General features: G+C 40.8%; 1 long non-coding RNA gene across 1 annotated transcript in view; it reads left to right on the top strand.

Moving 5' to 3' along the window:
• Window positions 1-14,048, top strand: part of LOC124553976 — a 28,057-nt gene extending 14,009 nt beyond the window's left edge. The window contains exons 3-4 of the long non-coding RNA XR_006968187.1: window positions 11,284-11,395; window positions 13,264-14,048. This is a non-coding gene — a long non-coding RNA (uncharacterized LOC124553976). The remainder of the gene's footprint in view (window positions 1-11,283; window positions 11,396-13,263) is intronic.
• The last annotated feature ends 202 nt before the right edge of the window (window positions 14,049-14,250 follow it).

Genomic DNA, 14,250 nt, shown 5'->3' with positions numbered 1-14,250 from the left:
GTATGTAAGGATAATAGATCATTTTTTATCACACAGTTTGCCATCAAATGTATGGTTCGGCTTTAGAAGTCCTTTAACAACTGAAAATGCTATATTCTCTTTTCCCTGAGGTTTTGGATGGGTTAAACAAAAGGTTTCAGACGCTAGGCATATTTTTTGATTTAACAAAGGCATTTGACTGTGTTGATCACACAATATTGCTCCAGAAGTTGGACCATTACGGAATAAGGGAGTAGCTCACAATTGGTTCACCTCTTACTTTAGCAACAGGCAGCAAAACGTCATTATTCACAATGTTGATAATGGCTGTGATGTGGGATCTGAGTGGGGTAGGGTCAAATGCGGTTTGCCCCAGAGATCAGTGTTGGGGCCACTCCTGTTACTTATTTATGTAAATCATGTGCCCTTTAGTATTAAGGGTAACTAAAATATTTGTTTGCTGAGGACACTAGCTTGGTAGTAAGGGATGTTGTGTGCAACACTCTGTTTCAAATAGTGCAGTTCATGACATAAGTTCATGGCTTGTAGAAAATAAACTAATGCTAAATCACAGTAAGACTCAGTTTGTACAGTTTCTAACACAAAATTCAACAAATTCTGATGTTTTAATTTCACAGTATGGACATAAGATTAGTGAAACTGAACAGTTCAAATTTCTCTGAGTGTTCAGATAGATAGTAAACTTTTGTGGAAAGCCCACATTCAGGATCTTGTTCAAAGACTAAGGGGCTCCGGAACGCCCTATACTTGCAATGTTAAAATAACGCTTATAAATTACATCTTTCCTCACAAAGTATTGGAGTAGGAAGTTGAACTTTTTACAGATTATTTATTGGAATATGGGCTACAACTTAGCACAGGGATTTTACAAAATTTTAGTTCAGTTATTAAAGATGATTTTTTTCAATTGTAATGAAAATTCACAACATTTTTTTGCAATTTTTTATTTATATATTCAAAAATATACAGTTTTTTGGAAAAAGGCTGTGTCAAATTATGCAGAAGGTACTGTGTAACATTTACTGAAAGTTTGAAACAAATATGTTTGGAAGATCCTTAGAAAACATGTAATTAGTATGAGAAAATAAAAGTTTTGGGAATCGAGCGACAAAGATTGGATTAACTTTTTAGTGCATTCCAGGTCCATAGGACGGATTATCTTCATCCTCTGCAAACTCCTCCTCCAGCTTCCTCTTGTTCCTCCTCCTGTTTACTCTTGCTTGTATTTCTAGACTCTTTACAGCCCTGTCTGCAGCCCGAAGGTGTTCCTTGTCTAAAGCAAGCATCGCTCGTTGTTGTGTTCGTAGATTTTGCTACCATTTTCTTCAGTTGCAGTTACTGCAACACTGTTCCAAAAGGTGGTCATGTATGAACACTTATCACATTTCAGTTGTATTTCACTAGCAAGTCCTACGTGCTTTATTATGGAGAGTTCCAGACCAACTTCACTACAATGAATACATCTTACACAGTTTGCAAAAATTCCTTTGAGAACCGACATATCAGATAATTCATTCACATCCGATTCGCCCATAAAACATTCATATTTTTCACTCATTGAACCAAGCTTCTTCTGTGAAGTATTTTCTTTCCGACTTTGACTGCTATGGGCAGGTGTACTTGAGAGGTTAGGTTCACTCACTTGGTTATCGTCTTTATTGTTTACAGTAATAACACATACCTTTGGCTTTCCAACATTTCTCCTTTCCTTAAAAGCCTTCAGAGGATTTCTAATAACTTTACTTTCACTCATTATTATACTTCAACAAAACAGAGACTCAAGAAACAGAATTAATTACGAATATTTTCGAGATAACGACAGAGTAAATAAACATGAAACAATCGACAATCACACCAGCGATATATATTGAACCATCACAGGTTAGCCACAACACATACTTTCTCACATCACTAAAATGTACCTGATGAACACGGACGTTAATAATAACACCATTTGACAGCAGTTTAACAGCGCCACAGTGGGTCACGCCCATGTAGAACACATTTCAAAAAAAAAATTTAAAAATAGTTGTACTCTTCGGAATTGAATAAATTATATATCTATTAAAAGGTAATAGTCTGCAGATTCAGAAAACGCAAAAAGTAAAAATTGAACTTTTCATGATTTTGAGCCTTTCCGGAGCCCCTTAATGTTTCCATTTTTACTATTGAAATGGTATCCAAAGTAAGTGAGCATTCAACACGAAAATTAGTCTACTTTGCTTATTTTCATTCGCTTATGTCGTATGGTATTATATTTTGGAGTAACTCTTCCCATTCTTCTTGTTAACAATATTACCTTATTCCCAAGAATAAGCAGCTTTCACTCTGTTAATACTCGGCAAAAATAAAACCTGCATTTGCATTGGACTTCCTTAACTCTAGTGCGGAAATGTGTGCAGTATACTGCTGCACCCATTTTCAATAAGCTACCACAAGAATTCAAAAATCTTAGCAGTAATCCACGTGCGTTCAAGTCGAAACGTGAAGTTTCCTCATGCGTCACTCCTTCTATTCTGTTTAGGTTTTCCTTGAAAGCTTAAGCTGATTCTTGTTGTATTGTTGATTGCATTTACGTAAACTTACGGATTGACTTTTTTCGGTTTCAGAAACATTTTATTTTTATGTATTATTACTTTTGTTGTAATTTCATGTACTGATATGTTCCATGACCTTGGAGATTTGCTCCTCAATTTGGTCCTATGGAACTTGACTTGTAAATAAATAAAAATAAATAAATGCTGGATTATCAATTCAGGAAGTTGGTCAATCATCGATTAAATGCATTGACAGAATTATAAAGAAAATGTTGCAATGCTATTTAACCATGAAAAAATGGCCAAACTGTTCCAACTGGTTGAAACTAAATTTATGCTTGAAGCTGCTGATGTTCTGGCTGTAGCACTGGAGTATTTGGTAGAAATGTAAGAGATTGATAAGGAGCATGTGCTGAAAGAAATAAAGAGATTTTAGGCATCTCTGTACAAATCGATAAGTGTGTGGAAGTTGCTCTTAGATTGATGGCCTAGGAAACCTTCAAATTTATAATTAGATGGGACTTCCACGAATCATTACTCTGTGTGTCACTTACAGTGCAATACTTCTGGATCATTTATCTCTGTCGCATCATCCGAGAGCAGTTTCTCTGAAACTAATGATGAATCTAGAATGACTAGCCAGTCGAGCCATTTTATCAATTGAAAGGAGATGAATTTAAATGACATAATTGAGAATGTTGTTAAAATGAAGGCACAAACATACGTACAATAGCAATATTTATAACAACTAGTGTCTTGTACTGTGGTTACCAAACTGTTACTGTAATTTTACAGGCTTTGTTTTCAGGCATCAAAATAAAAGGTAATTTTCTTATTTTGTTGCTCTCTACCTGATAATTGCTGTGCTAAATGCTGATATACACTGCGAGTTTCGACCGATATCTTTGAGTGTGTATATTACTGTTCAGGCCAGTTCAGTTCAGTTACGGTAACATAAATATGTGGATGCTGGATACCACATTTGTGTGGAAATGACATCTGTTGGACTCAAATGGTTTTCAGCTTGCAGGGATAGCTTGTATATTAGAGAAAGAAGAGAGAAGTGTGAAACAGTGCAGTGGGTCCAAAAAATGTTATTACGTGGTACAGAGGGGGATTTCTCACTCTACAAAGAGCCCGAGGAAGAGGAATCTGCATTTTATAAATATTTTAGAAAGTTGAAACACAATTTTTTGTTAAAACAGACTGTTGTGACCTGCCATCACACCCTGTGAGAAACAATTTGTTCAAGGTTAAGTTTAGTTACTGGTTCGGTGCAAATTTTTGTGCAATAGTGATATTGTCCTCAATACCTTTCCCTTCAAGATTTAGAAATTTTCTTTACATTGTGTCTTTGGCTTTTAATAGTTAAACTTCATTGCAGTGAACTAGTGAAACCACGTAAATGTTGACCACTGATGCTTCCAAAACTGTTTCACACACAGTCCAGAGCGCTATTTTACAGTAAATAAGCCTGCCACAAATATGTATGTAAACAAGACTCTGATACATTAGTTGTTGTTGTTATTGTGGTCTTCAGTCCTGAGACTGGTTTGATGCAGCTCTCCATGATACCCTGTCCTGTGCAACCTTCATCTCCCAGTACCTACTGCAACCTACATCCTACTGAATCTGCTTAGTGTATTCATCTCTTGGTCTCCCTCTACGATTTTTACCCTCCACGCTGCCCTCTGGTACTAAATTGGTGATCCCATGATGCCTCAGAACATGTAAACCAACCGATCCCTTCTTCTAGTCAAGTTGTGCCACAAACTCCTCTTCTCGCCAATTCTATTCAATACTTCATCATTAGTTATGTGATCTATCCATCTAATCCTCAGCATACTTCTGTGGCACCACATTTCGAAAGCTTCTATTCTCTTCTTGTCCAAACTATTTATCGTCCATGTTTCACTTCCATACATGGCTACACTCCATACAAATACTTTCAGAAACAACTTCCTGACATTTAAATCTATACTCAATGTTAACAAATTTCTCTTCTTCAGAAACGCTTTCCTTGCCATTGCCAGTCTACATTTTATATCCTCTTTACTTCGACTATCATCAGGTATTTTGCTCCCCAAATAGCAAAACTCCTTTACTACTTCAAGTGTCTCATTTCCTAATCTAATTATCTCGGCATAACCCGACTCAATTCGACTACTTTCCATTATCGTCATTTTGCTTTTGTTGATGTTTATCTTATATGCTGCTTTCAAGACACTGTCCATTCCGTTCAACTGCTCTTCCAAGTCCTTTGCTGTCTCTGACAGAATTACAATGTCATCGGCGAACCTGAAAGTTTTTATTTCTTCTCCATGGATTTTAATACCTACTACGAATTTTTGTTTCCTTTACTGCTTGCTCAATATACAGGTTGAATAACATTGGGGAGAGGCTACAACCCTGCCTCACTCCTTTCCCAACCACTGCTTCCCTTTCGTGCACCTCGACTCTCATAACTGCCATCTGGTTTCTGTACAAATTGTAAATAGCCTTTCGCTCCCTGTATGTTACCCCTGCCACCTTCAGAATTTGAAAGAGAGTATTCCAGACAACATTGTCAAAAGCTTTCTCTAAGTCTACAAATGCTAGAAACGTGGGTTTGCCTTTCCTTAATCTTTCTTCTAAGATAAGTCGTAGGGTCAGTATTGCCTCACGTGTTCCAATATTTCTACGGAATCCAAACTGATCTTCCCCGAGGTTGGCTTCTACCAGTTTTTCCATTCGTCTGTAAAGAATTCGCTTCAGTATTTTGCAGCTGTGACTTATTAAACTGATAGTTCGGTAATTTGCACATCTGTCGACACCTGCTTTCTTTGGGATTGGAATTATTATATTCTTCTAGAAGTCTGAGGTATACTACACACAAAATACTTTGCCATTGTTGCAGCCAAAATGCTGCCTCACTGTGAATGTTGTTCTTCAACATGGAATTAATTGGCTGACATTCATACGCAGCTGGAAATCGTCCCGAGTATTGTCAAAAGATAGGCAGTTGCTGCGAAGCGGTGCGTCGGGAGAGCTGCCGAGAGCTGTGTACCTCCTATACTGGTACCGGAGGTACCTCAAGTACCGTCCTCTCCTGTAAGTCGAGTGTCCTCTGCAGAAAGTACAGGAGCTGCCATTACTTGTGCACTCAAATGTAAGTGGCACGTCAGTGGTAGATCTGGGCCTGCTGTACAACGTGGAAGGGGACCGGGGAGGACTCGGGGTGTCGTACCGATCCCCGTAACCGACGAGTTGGAGTTGAAGTTTTTCACTGAAACTGGAACTGACTCTGTGGGACTCACTTCACCTGTTTGTGGGGAAACCTGTTTTATCTGAGTCAGGAGGAGGCAAACGCAAAAGTGTAGGGGTCTACTAATTGTAGGCAGTTCGAACATACGGCGAATGATGGTACCACTTGGAGAAATGGCTGCAAGAATCGGGAAAGGACACCGGGAGCCCTCAGTGTGTCTGCCCGAGGGTGTTATTCAGTATGCTGAAGAGCCTATTCCAGAAGCCATTGAAGGGACAGCATGCAACCGACTGCACGTTATCCCACACTTTAGAACAAATGCCTGTCCGGGCTCTGAGGTCATTCTTGGGTCATTCCAGTGACTGGAATAGACAGCTGAGAAGACCCGACTTGTGCTTAGTTTGTAATGGAGCTTACCAATAGAGCCCATTTTGTTGTGAGACATAATACGATAATTAAAGTAGTTTTCGAAAACTGATCACTTAGTATGATCATAAGGTAGGTCTTGCGATCAATTCAAATTTGGAAGTATATTTAAATTAAAACTTTTATTATTTCTTAAAGTTTGACTTGCATTATTTATATGTACAATTTTCTCACTCTTATTATTATTGTCACTGAATTATCCTTTATGCTATTTGATATTTCACGCAACTTCAAACTGTAGTATCAATAATCGATACAGAAATTGTAAGTTCTTTGTCGATACAACTCTGAGGTCATTGGTCAGCAACGTGATTTCGGCCACTCGCGTTTTGGCTGCGGTCGAGAGTTGTTGTTTTTGTGTGTTTCTCGATAAATATGTGGTATCCACAGTGCACGTGGTACTTTATTTTTGTGATCAGAGATTTTCTAAACAAAAATAGTGGACTCCTGCTTCGTGATTTCGGTCGGTCTGGTAATAGTCAAAACCCACACCTTTTTCATCTGGAGCAGCAAAGGAATCGATCGTCGCCTAGACGACGAAGCCACGTGCACGGTGGCTATTCGGCAGCGTCGAGATAAGTGACAGCGTGATTATCTCTACAGATTACTTTACATCTGTCAGCCACACCTTGACGGTGTCTTTACGGGAATAACTTTGCATCGTAGTAGTGAGGGTCCGTGATAAATTGTAATGAAACTCACAATTTGCTGCACTGTTCGCAGAACTGATCGTGGCCGCTCGTTTCCGAGTCGAGTGGATGACTGAACCGGAGACTCTGAAGATTGTGTGACAAGCTAGGCTGTCACTTCCTGGACCTGTGCTATAGGGCTGAGAACTGCAGGGTCCCCTTAAATGAATCAGGTGTGCCCTATACGGCAGAGGGCAGTAGTCAGGTAGCAGACTGTGTGTGGGGTGCGATTTTTAGATTAGACGGCTCTCCGTCCAGTCCAGACAGTGATACTTGTACGATACAGGGAAGTATCAGTGTAAGATAGAAAGAAATGTCTCCCGCAGGTGAGAGTATTAAAATCTTAACGGTTAACTCTCGAAGCATTTGCAACAGTGCCAGAGTTTGAAGTGCTCGTGAAATGCGGTGAAGGTTGCATAACACTAGGTACAGAAAGCTGGTTGAAAACTGAAATTGATGGCGGTTAGATTTTCGGGAAAAACTTGAGTGTATATTGACAGGATAGGCAGTTGGGGAATGGAGGTGGTGTATTTGTTGCAGTAGAAAAGAGTCGTATCGACTGAGATAGAAATTGAAACTTCATATTGTTGGAGCGAGGCGCAGTATCGATGGCGGGTGTAAAATACTTTTATCCTTCTGTCACCCACCAGACTCGTCTCCTGATGTAACAGAAACCTTCAGAGAAAGCTTCGGTTCACTTGCACGTACGAGTTCCCCGATCTTACTGTAATCTTCGGTGGAGACTTTAATCGTCAGACAGTTAATTGGGAAAATTAGTTCTGTTTCTGGTGGGCACGATAAGACGAGCTGTGAAAATTTACTAAATACCTTAACTGAAAACTACTAGAACAAATAGTTAGGGGCACCGCTCGTGATGGAAATGTGTTGGATCTATTGGCAACAAGCAGATCTGACTTCTTTGAGGATGTCAGCATCGAAACTAGTATCAGTGAGCGTGATGCAGTTGTGGCGACAGTGAGTACCAAAGTAAAAAGGACAACTAAAACAAGCAGAAACTAGATAAAAAATCAGTCGTGTCATATCTCACTGAAGAACTTCAAACTTCCAGCACAGTGCAGGAGTGTGTACAGGAACTACGGGTAAAGTTTAAAAGAACAGCTGACCATGTGCTGGATGGATACGTACCCAGTAGAACAGCTAATAATGAGAGAGAACCTCCACAGTATACAGCTACTGTGGAGAAACTTCTAAAGAAACGGAGTTTACTATGTAATAGGCATAAAACAAAGCGTCGGGCTACAGATAGAGAGATGCCGAATGAAATGTCAGCTGTTAAGAGCAGTGTGTGATGCCTTCAGTGACTGACAGCAGAATGTTGTAGCGTGATATTTCACAAAACCCAAAGAAATTCTGGTCATATGTAAAGGCTGACACCAAAGTTGTGTCCAGCCCCTAGCAAAAGAGCCAGGGACTGTAATTGAGGTTAGCAAACCAAAAGCTGAAATGCTTAACTTCATTTTCAAATGTTCTTTTACAAAGGGAAATCCAGGCGAATTACCCTAATTTAATACTTATAACACAGAAAAGGTGAATGGAAGCGAGTATTAATGGTGTTGAGAAAAAAATCTGAAATCCTTAAAATTGGACAGCTCTAGTGCCCTATGGAATCCTTCTGATTCTATACTGAATTTGCTGCTGAGTTAGCCCTCTTCTTACTATAATCTATTGTAGATCTCTCGAACAAAAGAACTCTGCCCAGTTCTAGGAAAAAAGTGCAGGCCACAGCCGTGTACAAGAAGGGTAGAAGTGATCCACAAAACAACCGTCCAATATCCTTGACGTAGGTTTGTTGTAGAATCTTAGAATGTATCCCGAGTTCAAACATTATGAAGTATTGTGAACAGTGTGACCACCTCAATGCCAGGCAGCACGGATCCTGAAAATGTCAGTCACGAGTAACTCAACTCGCACTTCTCTCGCAGACGTACTGAAAACTTTTCATCAAGGTAATCGGGTAGTTGCAGTATTTCTCCACTTGTGAAAAGCATTTGATTCGGTACCACAGCTCAGGGGTGTCAAGTGAAATTTGTGACCGAATTGGGGACCTTTTCGTGTGGAGGACACAGTGTGCTATCTTGGGTGGAGAGTTGTCATCTGATGTAGATGTAACTTTAGGTGTGCCCCAGGGAAATGTTGGGACCACTGCTGTTGATGTTGCATATTAATAACCGTACAGACAATGTTAATATTAATAGTAAAATCAGACTTTCTGCAGCTGATGCAGTTATCTGCAATTAAGTACTATCTAAGAGAAGCTGCATATTGATTTATTCAGTAAGATCCTGAGAAGATTTCAAAGTGGTGCAACAATTGTAAACTTGCTTTAAATGCTCAGAAATGTAAAATTTTGCAGTTCACATAACGAAAAAAATGTAGTACCCTATGACTATAATATCAGAGTATCACTGCTGGAATCGGCCTACTCGTACAAATACCTAGGTTTAACACTTTGTAGGGATATGAAATGGAAAGATCACATAGGATCAGTTGTAGGCAAAGCAGGTGGTGGGCTTCAGTTCATTGGTAGAGTACTGGGGAAGTGCAGTCGGTCTACAGGTGAGACTGCTTACAAACCACTCGTCTGACTGGTTCTAGAATATTGCTCAGGAGTGTGGGACCCATACCAAATAGGACTAGCAGGGTATGTTGAACGTGTACAGGCCAGCACGAATGGTTTCAGGTTTGTCTGATTCGTGGTAGTGTGTCGCAGAGACTGAAGGAACCGAACTTCGAGACTCTGGAAGACCGATGTGAAATATCCCGAGAAAGTCTACGAACAAAGTTTCGAGGACTCTCTTTAAATGCTGACCCTAGGAATATACGACAACCCCCCTACGTATCGCTCAAATAGGGATCGTGAGGATAAGATTAAAATAATTACTGTTGGTACAGAGGCATTCGATCGTCTCGCACTGTGTACGTGAACGAAATGGGAAGAAACCCTAATACTGGTACAGTGGGACGTACACTCTGCCATGCACCTCACAGTGGTTTGCAGATGCAATGCCTGAAGGTTTCAGTCCATTTCTTTATCGAACATTATAAATGCCTGACCACTTCCAGATATATTCCACTTAATACCGGTACTCTGGTTTTAACCATAGTATCTCTTCCGCTTAAAGTTGCATGCATACTGCCATCCATTTCATTGTAAAATATTAAATAATATAGCGGTATGTATAGAAGTCCACTTTAGAAATGTAGTATAGAGCAAGTAATGAAGTACACTCGTGTTCTACAATTCGTAAGCTACCTCACTGCTTCAATTAATCTTTTGTCATTCATTATAGAATTAAACATTTTAACAAAATAAACAACAAAATGGAACAAATTATACCAAATAACATATAACTAATAGAAATAACACAAAATGTGACAAAACAAAGTTAGGAGATCCATATGTCACTGTATATCAGAAGGAAATGCGTTTCTGGATCGTGTGATAAATGCGTGATGTCGGCCATCAAAACTTTCTTCCTGAGAAACCTCGACAGTGATTTGATGGCCAATGTGGACGCCGCCATTTGAAATGCATTGTGGAATGTTTAGATGCGACATGACGTGAGGTGACGTGATGGGCAGTGAAAACTGACCTTCATTAGAGCATTGACTACATACATTATCAATACTTCACTCTTTTCTGAAGCATCCGACTCATTTTGTACAGAGTGGACACTACAAGCACATAAATTTGTAACTCCGACTGGGGACCTTGTTTATTTTTGCTGCCCTAGGCCTGCAGTAGTTTAACTTGCCACTGCATCTCAATATATAAAAACCTTGAACTAATGGCAGTTTTCATACCAAGTGTTGATGGAAAAGCACATCAGCCTCACACTGTCAAAATTAACAGATCCAGTGATCTTTCTAGCGATTATTGAACATTTCTTGTCACTTCAGATTTTGGTGATGCCTGCTTTGCTCCAGACTGCCGAGCAGAGAATGATTGAATGTAGTGTGGCACTGTCAATTACTGACTTTTGCTTATCCCTTGGGTAGCTGCCTCATTGTCATCATATGTATGCAATTGGACTGTATTTGGATTTAAATACATATTACTAAAATGTATTCAGTGTTGAACTGCTGTTAGTGTGTGACAGTGGATGCAGATGCGTAGAAAATGCTGTGCGTGTACTTGGCTTGACAATATTTTATATCTTAGAAGCATGTCCAGTTGTTTGTGCTCAATAAAAACAGAAAACAAAAAATGTGATGATTACATGTTTACTGGCAATTCATAGTTAAGACAACTATGTAAATTAGTGTGAATCTGTGTGTGAATGATAATTAATGTGAAATCAATCTGTGTTAAAATGTTCAATTTGCTGTTAAGATGTTAATGATTCAAATATCTGTTTACGAACAGTTCCCTGCAGCACAAACCAAATCGGAGAAGTTGACGCCTGTGAACATTAATCGTCAGCCTATTTGTTGCCGCAATGGAAGAATCGCTGGACGCTTCGTTGCCGGTCGACACGGTAAGAATGGATCCCTTTTCATTTCGTTCTTTATTTCATTAATTTGTCCATTGTGATCCGTAGATTTCCTCGAGGCCAAATTCCAGGTCGCTGTATACAGCAACAAACTCGATTGGTACCCTGATGCATTTTTCATAATTTATGTGCAACATACGTGAGTAATACAAGGTGTAAAACTTTGCTTCTGCCATTTTTTTCCCCCGGCATTTGAGGCTTTAATGAAACAAATTGGTTACACACGTATCATTCAAAGTATTTTCCATCGCTGGCCACTACGTTCTCCCATCTTCCGGGCAGTGTACGAATCCCACGTCGAAAAAATGGTTCATCTTTTGAAGTGATCCACGAATTGATCCAATTTGTGACTTCTTTGTGAGATCTGAAGTGTTGGTCAGCCAGGCCGTGCGCCATTGATCTAAACAGGTGATAGTCAGAGGGAGCAATGTCAGGACAATACGGCGGGTGGGGTACGACTTCCCATTTTAACGTTTCAAAGTACGTTTTGACCCTTTTGCAATGTGGCGTCGAGTGTTGTCATACTGCAAAATCCCTTTATCATACCTCCCATTGTATTGTGGCCGTTTGTCTTCGAACACTCTGCTCAAACATATTGTGTTTGATAACGAGGACCTGTGATTGTTTAACTTGGTTTCAACACCTCATTGTACACGACACAGAGCTGGTCCCACCAAATGCAGAGCACGATCTTTGAGCTGTGAATATTCAGTTTGTCCCCAGTCCCAATGCGATGCAGAAATCCCTTTCGTTTTTTGCCTCTGAAGCAACTGTTCACAAACGCCATTCAGTCTCTCTCGGTTTCAGCTCACACGGGACTCCAAGTTCCTTCTTTCTGAATCGTGCCCATAGCCTCGAGACGTTTTGAATAGGCTCGCTGTGTCACTCCCACTAATCGTGCCAATTCTTCCCGAGTTTGACTCGAGTGTTCACTCTGCAGTGTCTCCAATTCTGCATCTTCGAAAACATTCTCTCTTCCACCGCTATGCCGGTCTGCGAAGTTAAAATCACTCGCGAAACGTTCTTTCACTTATACCGTACATAATAGATAGCGTTCAATAAGACTAACCTGCAGTTCTCTTCATATTGAAACTAAACAGTAACACCTCCCGCAAATGACTAGAATTAGGCTCGTAAACTGACATTTTCAATCCAGAACAACTTTATGGTGCAGACACAAATCGACTAATGTTTGAACGAGGTTATGTTGACCGAGGGCCGAGCTAACTGCCCGACATCTGCGATCTGTTTCTTTCGACCACTACTTCCCATTGTCGCCACCTATCGGTAAACGGCAAAAGCAAAGTTGTACACCTAGTACGTATTGGAATACGTGTCGCAGACGTGTCTGTTACGATACAGCTTTCCTGAATTTACTTTGCAGTTTCAGTTATTGTGATGAAACGTGCTACAGATCACTCCTGTTACCACACACTATATCCCGTATTCACGTTCGTTGGCTTCGTTAACTGCAGTCAGATTAGACCTCGTGCTATGCAACAGATCAGTCTGTGCACACCACCGAAAAACACCTAAAGGTTCAACTGTTAATGACTGATATTCGAGAGGTGTGAACACGAACTTCTGTTCGGAAAGCCCGAGAGATTTTTGAACAAAGTCAAAGGCAGTAGTTCAGGAAGTATCACGTGTGGAAGGAAGACAGTATGAGGAGGAGAAAGGGTGGGTGTGGAAGGGGGGGGGAAGAGGAGTGGATACATATTTCAGTAATTTGGTGGCACTTGATGTGTGGCATACCAGTCTTTTATTTGTTTTACTTACAGCATCGTATCACAGGCCTGCGTTACATGGCATGAATCCCCCTCAGAGTGTCAATTACTACCTTCCTGTTGTAGGCTATGGCGAGCTGGAGAGGTCTTCAGCAGCAGCAGCAGCAGCAGCAGTCACCGGCGGCCGCGGACTCGACCACACCCACCCGCAGCGTCACTCCCACCGCGGCCGCTTCACCACGCGCCGCAGCGGTCTGCAGAACTGCCTGCCTCTCGCTGTCCCTCACATCTCTGTTCACTCTGGGGACCGGCAGGAGCTTTGCGGCGCCCTGCCTGCTGTATCCCGCCGCTATGTGGAGGCCGCCCTGCTGCCACTTGTTCTGCGTGTTGACGTCGGCCCCCGACTGCGGCAGAATTCCGCTGTACAGTGCGGTGGAGTGTAGCCGCGTTCGCGCCGGTTGTTCGCGTCTGTTCCCCTGGCAGAGACCTCGAGGACTTTGGCCGCGTCTCCGTTCCCTGTGCATTTTGAATCTGCTTCTCGATGTCTTGCTCCTTTGCCGTATTATTTTCCACGGAAATGTGTTGCCGCAGTGGAAAATCTGAAAGTCTTTATAACCGTGCCAATTACGCGCTAAAAACCCAGTTGCGTGAGCAGCGTGTAAGACTTGACAACTTGGTCCAGTATGGGGAAGGAGATTTTGAGGTTAAACAGAATTACTTGACAACATTTGTAGAACTGAAAGTAATGTCAGAGGGTGGTGTTCCACATTACATCTGACTTGGGAAGCACCCTACAAAATCCCCTGTTCAGGGTTACCTTTGCTAACCCAGAAAACTAATTTTTGGCAGGCCACGTATTTGAGGCATATCCTGTAATTTTAATGTGCGGAATTTCAAATTGAACTGTGGCCTCGGGCGTACATCCTTAAGCGGGGATTTGCATATTATTTAATGTGATTGAAGATATCTGAGTAAAACAAATTTTCATTTCAACATGTAAATGTATTCACTAAAACCATCTATTAACTTCACGTACAAAAATTGATTGTCAAAACTGTTAACAAGTCTGTTGGTGTTGAAATTCTGTTTAATGACTGAGTGTATAGCGGTGTT

The sequence above is a fragment of the Schistocerca americana genome, chromosome 11, assembly GCF_021461395.2.
Source record: "Schistocerca americana isolate TAMUIC-IGC-003095 chromosome 11, iqSchAmer2.1, whole genome shotgun sequence".
NCBI lineage: Eukaryota > Metazoa > Arthropoda > Insecta > Orthoptera > Acrididae > Schistocerca > Schistocerca americana.
The sequence above is the reverse complement of the archived record's forward strand: the minus strand, read 5'-3'. Positions and strand labels throughout refer to the sequence as shown.